The following is a 10,476-nucleotide window of genomic DNA, read 5'->3' as shown; positions in this document are numbered from 1 at the left end:
ATTACACTCAGCTAATGATCCTCTATGTTACTTCAGCTGATTGTACCAAATATATATTTTTTTAATGTATAAAGAAGAGAGGTTTAATTGGCTCATGGTTCTTCAGGCTGTTCAGGCTTCTGCTTCTGGGAATGCCTCAGGAAACCCACAATTATGGTGGAAGGTGAAGGGGAAGCAGACACATCTTCACATGGATGGGAGGGGAGAGAGGGAGAGGGAAGAGGTGCTACACACTTTTTAGCAAGCAGATCTGGTGAGAGCTCTATCATGGGACGGCACTGGGGGATAGTGCTAAACCATTAGAAACCACTCCCATGATCCCATCACTTCCCACCAGGCCCCACCTCCAATAAGGAGAATTACAATTCAGCATGAGATTTCACTGGGGACACAGCCAAACCATATCATTCCACCCCTGGCCTCTCCCGATCTCATGTCCTTCTCACACTTCAAAACATAATCATGCCTTCCCAACAGTCCCCTAAATTCTTTTGTTTTTGAGACGGAGTTTTGCTCTTGTCACCCAGGCTGGAGTGCAATGGCGTGGTCTCGGCTCACTGCAACCTCTGCCTCCTGGGTTCAGGCGATTCTCCTGCCTCAGCCTCCTGAGTAGCTGGGATTACAGGCACGCGCCACCATGCCCAGCTAATTTTTTGTATTTTTACAAAATACAAAAGTAGAGACGGGGTTTCACCATGTTGACCAAGATGGTCTTGATCTTTTGACCTCGTGATCCACCCGCCTCGGCCCCCCAAAGTGCTGGGATTACAGGCGTGAGCCACCGCGCCCGGCCCACAGTCCCCTAAATTATTAATTGTACCAAAGAATATTAACTGATTCGTGTCAAACTGAAGATAAGTTTCTGATGATATACCTTGGGGCCCTTGTTTTATGTTTTAATCAGGGACTTGGAAGAAGTGCAATTAGACATGCTTATTTAATAAGTTAGTGTCAAAAAGCTGGGAGGATTAACAGAAGATGGATTAACAGAAGCAAGGCTCACAAAGATTTCAAGGGCTAGAGCATGAATGAAAAACAAACAATAAATTTTATCTGGAAAAAAATTTCATTTAAGTTTAAAAGTATCTGTTTCATGAGTACAAGAGAGGAAAGAACTCACCAGATTACAGACTTGAAAGCATGATTTAGATATTTGATGACATTCCTTAGATTAAGCTAAGTCATCCGAGTTTACCATATCCTGGCTGGACTTACCCGGGCTGTTGTGTTCATTTCTAGATACCATTAAAAAAAAACCAAACAAATTGGTACAAGCCAGAGGGTGACTAGTATTCCAAAATATTTAAAAACAATGTCCTATGAGAAATAGTTAAAGAAACTAAGAAACTACATACACAATGTTAAGTCTTTAGGAAAGAACACAGAAGGAATACACTGGTGCTACCAGACATGGAGAAGCCAATCCACTTGTGGATTTTTCCAAGGAACCCAAGAATACAGGTAGTAAATAGGTATCTTTTGGTTTCATATATTAGAAAAGCTGTAACAAGGGCCAGGCATGGTGGTTCACACCTGTAATCCCAGCACTTTGGGAGGCTGAGGTGGGTGGATTATGAGGTCAAAAAATCGAGACTGGCCGGGCGCGGTGGCTCAAGCCTGTAATCCCAGCACTTTGGGAGGCCGAGGCGGGTGGATCACAACGTCAAGAGATCGAGACCATCTTGGTCAACATGGTGAAACCCCGTCTCTACTAAAAATACAAAAAATTAGCTGGGCATGGTGGCTCGTGCCTGTAATCCCAGCTACTCAGGAGGCTGAGGCAGGAGAATTGCCTGAACCCAGGAGGCGGAGGTTGCGGTGAGTCGAGATCGCGCCATTGCACTCCAGCCTGGGTAACAAGAGCGAAACTCCGTTTCAAAAAAAAAAAAAAAAAAAATCGAGACCATCCTGGCCAACATGGTGAAACCCTGTCTCTACTAAAAATACAAAAATTAGCCAGATGTGGTAGTGCACACCTGCATTTCCAGCTACTCGGGCAGCTGAGGCAGGAGAATCGCTTGAACCCGGGAGGTGGAGGTTGGCGTGAGCCGAGATTGAGCCACTGCACTCCAGTCTGGCGACAGAGTAAGGCTCCATCTCAAAAAAAAAAAAAAAAAAAAAGTGATTGCAGACACTCAGATGTGTGCAGCATGATGGTCCAGTTGACCCTTGTGAGCCAGGAAAATTTTATTTTTCAACTTTAACTCTTAAAGAAAGTTAAATATAGTCAAACTGTGGTCTGTATCACTGACCTTTTCCCATCCACTAAAGCATATAGCAGCAGAAAGTTTCAGGCAACCATGACCAGTAAATCTGTTTCTCTCTCAGTGAGGCTATAAGAGAACTCCCTTTTCATGCTTATTCAGTGAGTCAAAGAGTCTGTATGGGTAGAGACAGTTAGAACATCCCCGAAGACAGACATGGTAAGATAAGACACAAAGTATTGCCACTAAGTATTTTCCAAGGTTACCTGCTACTTGCTATGACTGATTTTGTTGTAGGCAAAAACCATCTTATGTAAATGAATCAGTTCAGATTAGGAGCATTAAAAAAGTTCAAAATACCAGTGGCTTAAGTAAGGCAGAAGTTCATTTCTCTCACAGAGAAGTACAGAGGCTAGCTAAGAGCCCAAAGCTGCCATGACAGTTCTGTGAAGGCATTCCAGGGCTGGGTCCAACTGAGGAAACATGGCCAAGAACACTCTGCTCTCCTAAAGTCCAGAGGAGAGAAGTCAGCTTATTCTTCCTCTGTAAAAATCTTCTATCCCAAGTCAGATGTTAAACGCAGAGTAGAGCTGACACATGCAGAAAGAAGACGTCTTTTCCCCATAAGGAGAAAGGTGGAATCCTGGGCTGTCACTTACATCTCGCTGACCTGAACTTGATCACATGACCACACCAGGCTTCAGGGGAGGATAAGAAATAAAACCTAAAAATTGAAGCTCTATTATTAAGCTAGAAGGGAAAAGAAACGTTGGGAGTTAATTACCAATCCTTGCCATAAGAACATGGGGGCAAATTAGTCACCTTATGTGTGCTGTCCAACATGGCCACCACCAATCACATGTAGCTACTGGGCACTTGAACTGTGGTTGCCCTGCTGATGGGCTCATTCCACAATGTGTGCATGTCTTAAAGCATCACATTGTATCCTGTAAATATATAGTTATCATTTGTCCATTAAAAATACAGTAAGACTTTTTTTTAAAAAAAAAGAAATGCTGCTGGTCTAATTGGGATGTGCTGCAAGTATAAAATACACACAGGATTTCAAAGTCTTAGTATGAAAAAAAGAATGCAAAAAGAATGGAAAATTAAATGATACTGTCATTGAAACAATATCCAAATATGCTGGTTTAAATAAAATGTTATTAAAATAATTTCATCTGTTCCTTTTTACTTTTTAAAATGCGGCTGCCCAGGCATGGTGGCTCACACCTGTAATCCCAGTACTTTGGGAGGCCAAGGCAGGCAGATCACTTGAGGTCAGGAGTTCGTGACCAGCCTGGCCAACCTGGTAAAACCCCATTTCTACTAAAAATGCAAAAATTAGCCAGGCCTGGTGGCAGATGCCTGTAATCCCAGCTACTCGGGAGGCTGAGGCAGGAGAATTGCTTGAACCCAGGATGCAGAGGTTGCAGTGAGCCAAGATCATACCACTATACTCCAACCTGGGTGATAGACTGAGACGCCATCTCAAAAAAAATAATAATAAAAAAATAAAATAAAATAAATGCAGCTACTATAAAATTTCACATTATACATGCGCCACACATTATATCTCTATTAAGCAGTGCTGCTCTAGAATAACCCATACAGTGTCTTCTGAAAGACTCCAGGCTTGGAAAGTGGGACGGACATGGGAAATTTTGCAATAGAACAAAGAGAAAAAAAAGAGTTCAGAGAGGAAGGGAGGGAGAGAAGGAGAGAGGAAAGAAGAAGGAAGAAGGAAGAAAGAAAGGGAGGAAGGAATGGAGGGAGGGAGGGGAGGCAGAAACTGAGGATTAAGTCATGGATGAGCTTTAGACTGCAAGGTTGACTTCCCCAAAGGAGTGGGAGGAAGAATTTGAAATGATCCAGGGATGCAGAAAAAGTGTTGAAAGATGCCTTCGTTGAAGGAACCAAAAGGAAAACTATGTTTCTGGTTTTCCAGACCTGGACGTAAAGGTCTGAACTCTGGGAACTGCACATAGACAATCTGGGACCAGAACCTCAGCACTCTTGGGCTCAGTACCTCTGTGTACCTGTCAGTTGTCTACCACCCCAGCTCCCCTCAAACTCAGGCCGCAGAAGACTCTGGCAGCAGGCGGAGCAGGGAGCCCGGTGCGGTAGTCCTGGCGCCTTGTCACAGATCCCAAAGTGCTTTACTGGAAGGCTAGGACTATTGCAGCTGTCGCAGGGTCCCCGGGGACTGTCAAACGTAAGCCCAGCCCCACAAGAAAACTGGGCTGCACACTGAAGAAGGCAAAGAATACTCTTCTGTCTCCCAGAGCTCCAGAGGAGAGAATCCAGTTCACTTTTGCTTTTAAATGAATTTTTTAAAATCCCAAACCAGATGTTAAGCATAGGTAGAGTTGAAAAAGAAAATGGAAGATTTGGCAATCATCTGGTGAATTGAAGCTGGATACAAGGTGACCCTAGATCTGCTTTGGGAACGAATTGATCTTGGTGAGTTATTCACATTAATCCAAAAAGAAAACAGAAAAAAGTGCTCCCACTTCATTTTGAGTGTTGATATATAGCGAGAGAAATTCAAAAGTCTCTTTGTTCCTGAATAATATTTTCACCAACCATTACTCCCATTATCTTGAGCACAAATGGAGCAAAATATACTGTTACTTTGTGTTATTAGAGAAAAGGGATGCTTTCAGGCCCCCTTTAAAAAAATTTTTTTTCTTTCTTTCTTTTTTTTTTTTTTAAGATAGGGTTTCACCATATTGGTCAGTCTGGTCTTGAACTCCTGATCTCAGGTGATCCGTCCACCTCAGCCTCCCAAAGTGCTGGGATTACAGGCGTCAGCCACCGCGGCCAGCATTTTTTTTTTTTTTTTTTTTTTTTTTAGGATGGGGTTACACCATGTTGGTCAGGCTGGTCTTGAACTCCCAACCTCAGGTGATCCACATGCCTTGGCCTCCAAAGTGCTTGGATTACAGGTGTGAGCCACCGCGCCTGGCCAAAAGATTTTTTATTTTATTTATTAATTATAAAGACAGCATCTTGCTCTGTCACCCAGACTGAAGTGCAATGAATGGCATGATCATAGCTCACTGCAGCCTGGAACTCCTGGGCTCAAGTGATCCTCCCACCTCAGTCTCCCAAGCAGCTGGAACCACAGGCATGTGCCGCCACGCCCAGCTAATTTTTTAAAAATGTTTCGGAAGGTGAGGTCTTGCTATATTGCCCAGGCTGCTCTCAAATTCCTGGCCTTAAGCGATTCTCCCGTCTTGGCTTCCCGAAGTATTGGAGTTACAGTCGTGAGCCACCACACCCAGCCCAAGCATTTTTATAATAAGAAGAATTTTTATTATCATTAATGTTACTTTAAAGGCAATTCAGCTTTTCTAACTTGAAGTCGTCCCGTTGCAATTTAATAACTTTAAAAAGTGCTATTAAATATACTTTTCAAAGATTTGAACTTTTTGACAGAAGTTTTCAATTTGGATTCAATGGAATTTGTATTGTACATGTCAGTGCATCTGGTGTAGCCATATTTAAATAGCCATTATGTTTTCTTTTACTCCTAGTGTTAAATAGTCAGGAGTTGCCAGCTTTCTACCAATGTTGGACACCTACTAATGGATTTTGTTGACATTTAGAGTGAAATAATTAAGGTGCAAAATATAAGTGTGGGTAACTGAGGAATTGCCACCTGCACGATGAGCTGATGGCAGGCAGAGCGTGAAGCCTGGGGAACTCGTGGTTACTGCCAGTCAGTAAGCAAGTAAACACAGTGACTGCGCAGAGGTTTTCCACCTGGCAAATTTCCCAAAAAGCATTAACTCCAGAATCCTCTGAACCTGTTCAGACAGTTTATGATGCGATCTGACTCCTCTCCCACTTGGAGTATGAATATGTTTGTGTCATGACTCAGAGGGTTAATTTTCTTTTAAAAGGCTTGTGGGCATGGGCGGGAGGCAACTGCCTTTGAACAACTGCGCCTTTGGCACATTTTGCTAATGAAGGAGAATAAATGCTGCTATTATTTAATAATGTTTATTTATTTATTCACTTTTAAATTTTTGAGACAGAGTTTTGCTCTGTTGCCCATGCTGGAGTGCAGTGGTGCGATCTTGGCTCACTGCAACTTCTGCTTCCTGGGTTCTAGCGATTCTCCTCCCTTAGCCTCCCGAGTAGCTGGGATTACAGGCTCATGTCACCATGCCTGGCTAATTTTTGTATTTTTAGTAGAGACAGGATTTTATCACGCTGGCCAGGCTGGTCTTGAAGTCCTGACCTCAAGTGATTTGCCTGCCTCAACCTCTCTAAGTGCTGGGATTATAGGCGTGAGCCACCGTGCTTGGCCAGGATTTTTTTTTTTTTTTTTTTTTTTTTGACCTAAGTTTCAGTTCTTTTCACTTTATAGTTTTGGTTTTAATTTTTCTTTTTTGGAGACATGGTCTCACTCCCTTCGCCCAAGCTGAAGTGCAATAGTGCCATCTCGGCTCACTGCAACCTTTGCGTCCTCAGCTCAAGCCATCCTCCCACCTCGGCTCCTCCCGAGTAGCTGGGACAACAGGCACCACCATGCTTGGCTAATTTTTGTATTTTTGTCAGAGACAGGATTTTACCATGTTGCCCCAGCTGGTCTCCATCTCCTGGGCTCAAGTGATCCACCCCTTCTGCCTCCCAAAGTGCTGGGTCTCCAGGTATGAGCCACTGTGCCTGGCTACATTTTGTGGTTATTTGGCAGTAAAGCTGGAGCTACTTTGTCCCTAGCTAGGTGGCGATACTAACTCTCTTCTCTGAGTTAGGAAATTCCTGCAGCTTGCAAAAGCCTATTGAGGAATTGTCAAGTCAAAGAGTTCTAGAACACCAAGAGACCTTCAGTCCAGCTGGTCTTCAGTCCAGCTTGTTTCACATGAGGGTGAGGAATCTAACCCTCAGAAAATCATCAGATTCTTGGAGCTCACTAGTGGCAGAGCCCAGCGACAGCTCTCCAGCTCTCTCTTCAGGGACAGAGAGGCATCGTTTTTATTTGTCATGAAAACAAGTGCATATATTATGGATAGAATTGTTAAAATATCTAATTGTGTTGATTAAATATGTACTTTTAAATATTAAGCAATTGTTTGGTCCCAATCTGCAAGCCACACAAAAATACAGAAATCCTCCCACCTCAGGTCCTCTTCCCTAGTTCCTCAGCTGTTACCAATATGTGGGCCATTCCCAGGATCTGAGCTGAAGGGTGGGGGAAGGAAGGAAGCTGTGTGACAGCCAGGGAAACTGATTATAGGATTGGACGTCACAGAACTAGAACCTGTTTCTCTTCATTCCCAGCCCAGTCATCTTTACACAACTTTCTCTTTCTTCCTTCCTTTATTTTATTTTTTATTTTTATTTTTAGGACCAGAGTCTTGGCCGATTGCAGTGGCTCATGCCTGTAATCCTAGCACTTTGGGAGGCTGAGGTGGGTGGATCACCTGCAGTCAGGAGTTCTAGACCAGCCTGGCCAACATGGTGAAACACTGTCTCTACTAAAAATACAAAAATTAGCTGGGCATGGTGGCGGGCGCCTGTAATTCCAGCTACTTGGGAGGCTGAGGCAGGAGAATCACTTGAACTGGGTCAGGGCAGAGGTTGCAGTGAGCAGATACCGCGCCACTGCACTCCAGCCTGGGCAATAGAGTGAGACTCCATCTCAAAAAAAAAAAAAAAAAAAAAGTAAAAGAAAAGAATCAGGGTCTTGCTCTGTCTGTTACTCAGGCTGGAGTGCAGAGGCACACTCATGGCTCACTGCAGCCTCAAGCTCCTGTGCTCAAGTGATCCTCCCACTTCAGCCTCCTGAGTAGCTTGGGCTATAAGCCCACACCACTACACCCAGCTAGTTTTAAATTTTTTTTTTTTTTTTGGTAGAGTCAGGGTTTTGCTATGTTGCCCAGGCTGGTCTCAAACTCCTGGGCTTGAGTAGTGGTCCTCCTGTCTTGGCCTCACACAGTGCTGGGACTACATGTGCACACCGTCACACATAGCCTTAAACAACTTTTAATTGTTCCTAGGGAAAAACAGCAGCAGTAATAAAATCTCCAGTCTCTCTCACACTACTGGTAGGTGGATTTGGTTTCTGTTTTCTGTTTTCTTTCTTTCTTTCTTTTCTTTTCTTTTTTTTTTTTTTTTTTTTGAGATAAAGTCTTGCTCTGTTACACAGGCTGGAGTGCAATGGTGTAATTTTGGGTCATTGACCTCCACGTCCTGGATTCAAGTGATTCCCCTGCCTCAGCCTCCCAAGTACCTGGGACTACAGGCGTGTGCCACCACACCCAGCTAATTTTTGCATTTTTAGTAGAGATGGGGTTTCACCATGTTGGCCAGGCTGGTCTTGAACTTCTGCCCTCCAGTGATCCGCTTGCTTTGACCTCCCAAAGTGCTGAGATTATAGTTGCCGGCCACCCCACACATTCAGTTGGTTTGATTTCTGTCAGACATATTTTAATTCCCTACATTATTTAACATATAAATGTAGAGTTTCACATTCTCTTTAGTGAAAGAAGCTCAGCTCTTCAGGGTATGATGAGGCAGGAAGGCTAAGTCATCTAGGGAAACTATACCATGTACGTGTTATTTTATTTTATTTTGTTTTTTGAGACAAAGTTTCGCTCTCTTGCCCAAGCTGGAGTGCAGTGGTGCAATCTTGGCTCACTGCAACCTCCGCCTCCCAGGTTCAAGAGATTCTTCTGCCTCGGCCTCCTGAGTAGCTGGGACTACAGGCGTGCACTACCATGCCCAGCTAATTTTTGTATTTTCAGTAAAGACAGGATTTCACCACGTTAGCCAGGATGGTCTCGATTTCCTGACCTTGTGATTCGCCCACCTAGGCCTCCCACAGCGCTGGGATTACAGATGTAAACCACCATGCCCAGCTCTTACTATTATTTTTTTAGTGTTGGGATTAGGGTTGCCAGGTACAATACAGGATGCCCCACTAAATTTGAATTGATAAACAAGGGGACATAGTTACACACAAACATCATTCATTGTTTATCTGAAATTCAAATTCCGCTGGGTGTCAGGCATTTCTGTTTGCCATCTCCTACAGCCCCGGCTGGGAGGGGTCCCCTGAGCTCCTCTTACCTGCTGTCAGCTCAGCGATTTGCCAGGTTTGCTTTGGGAGTTGGTTTGAAGTTATTTGGATTTAATGACTTTCTTTGTCTTTTGTGCAGGAATCTACTTACCAAGAAGCAAGTGGTTATCAGAGCCTGCTTTCTAGAAATTCAATTAAACAAGCAGCCCCCATCTCTTTTTCTCCACTTTCAGTCTTGGGGAAAAGATTGGTAGGGTGGTCATTCTACCTCTTTATTTAGTAATTCTGCTTTGCACGCCCTTTACTGGATGATCATTCCTTAAGCGGTTTGCAGTCAAAAGCCCCATTTTGTATCTTATTAAACATCACATAGTCCCATGTTTTCCTTCAGGAATACGTGCGCAGGAGAGAGGGGTCATGTTGGAGCAGCCAGGACTCAGAGCATTTCTGCAGACTGAGTCTGGATCCTTTCCTTCCATCACCAGGAATATTCCCGGCTCCACACCCAGGGTGGTAATCTGGGCAAGAGCTTCAGTGTGTGGCCACCCTGCCACCTACTACCTGTGTGTCCAAATACAGCGACTCAACTTCTCTGTGCCTCCCTTTCCACATGTATAAAATGAGGATAATGTTACTATTGTAAGGATTGCATCAGTTAATAAACAGCACTCAGTAAATCTGTTAACCAATCAGTAAATCATGCCTTACATGCTGGGCACATTCCCTCTTCTCTCTAGATTGCAGTGACCCCAACTGTGAAGTGGCTATAGCTAATCCACTTGGTATATAGGATTTGTAAAGGAACACGTTAATAACCCTCAACTGATTGCAGAGAATAGGGCCATTCTTTTTGGGAAAAATATAGATTGTTTATCATCAGGGATCAATACTTAAAAGAAAATCTGGGAATTTTTTTGTAAGTGAAGAAGGATATGGGAGGGATTACACACTTTTGAATGGGAAAGCCTCTCTGGGAACTGAAGAAAACTGGGTGACACAGAAGTCCTGGGGGTTTTGGAGCTGTTCTGAGTGAACACACAGGTCCAGTGTGTGGGACACACAGGACCAGGCGGGGCCCCTGGAATTTATCGTGTTTTGCCTGCAAAACTGATTACCCAGCTGCCTCTTCTTTTCTCACCTCCATGGTATTATCATGAAGCAACTGACAACAATTAAATCTGAGAACTCAACACCATGCACTAAGATAAAAGCCTACTGTGCTATTATGTTTCAATAGGT

At 43.7% G+C, this 10,476-nt stretch overlaps 1 long non-coding RNA gene across 1 annotated transcript; it reads left to right on the top strand.

Annotated features, from left to right (window-relative positions):
- The first annotated feature begins 7,120 nt into the window (after positions 1-7,120).
- On the top strand, positions 7,121-9,911 carry LOC141580941 (uncharacterized). The gene is made up of 3 exons (XR_012513366.1): positions 7,121-7,181; positions 9,377-9,487; positions 9,629-9,911. It is a non-coding gene; the product is annotated as an uncharacterized LOC141580941 (long non-coding RNA).
- The last annotated feature ends 565 nt before the right edge of the window (positions 9,912-10,476 follow it).

Source organism: Saimiri boliviensis, chromosome 13 (genome assembly GCF_048565385.1).
Source record: "Saimiri boliviensis isolate mSaiBol1 chromosome 13, mSaiBol1.pri, whole genome shotgun sequence".
In the NCBI taxonomy this organism is placed as follows: domain Eukaryota; kingdom Metazoa; phylum Chordata; class Mammalia; order Primates; family Cebidae; genus Saimiri; species Saimiri boliviensis.
This window is presented reverse-complemented; position numbering and strand designations above follow the sequence as displayed.